This window comes from Penaeus monodon, chromosome 25 (assembly GCF_015228065.2).
Source record: "Penaeus monodon isolate SGIC_2016 chromosome 25, NSTDA_Pmon_1, whole genome shotgun sequence".
NCBI lineage: Eukaryota > Metazoa > Arthropoda > Malacostraca > Decapoda > Penaeidae > Penaeus > Penaeus monodon.
This window is the reverse complement of record NC_051410.1, coordinates 1,976,016-1,976,331: the sequence shown is the minus strand read 5'-3', so window position 1 is coordinate 1,976,331 and position 316 is coordinate 1,976,016. Positions and strand designations below refer to the sequence as shown.

Genomic DNA, 316 nt, shown 5'->3' with positions numbered 1-316 from the left:
CAAAACATTCGTCCCACATAACGAACAATATATTTCCCTCATGTAATTAGCCTCACTCTTCATCATAAAACCATACGATCTAACCCACAAAACGGACCTTACAAAAACAGTTAATTTGGGCCAAAAATTTTAATAGACACACACAGTGCTCCGGAGTATACTTAGGGGATTAATTAAGGACTGTAAAGCGATAAACTATAGTAACTAAGTTTGTTTTCTTAATGGGTTTCCATCATAAACGTCATGATCGACTTGGGAAGCGAGATGGTAACAGATAAATAGATAGTTTACTACAAGGAGTTTGTACGTATGTGTG

At 36.1% G+C, this 316-nt stretch overlaps 1 protein-coding gene across 1 annotated transcript in view; it reads right to left on the bottom strand.

The window, feature by feature from the left end:
- LOC119589479 overlaps positions 1-316 on the bottom strand; it is a 24,491-nt gene that overhangs the window by 6,043 nt on the left and 18,132 nt on the right.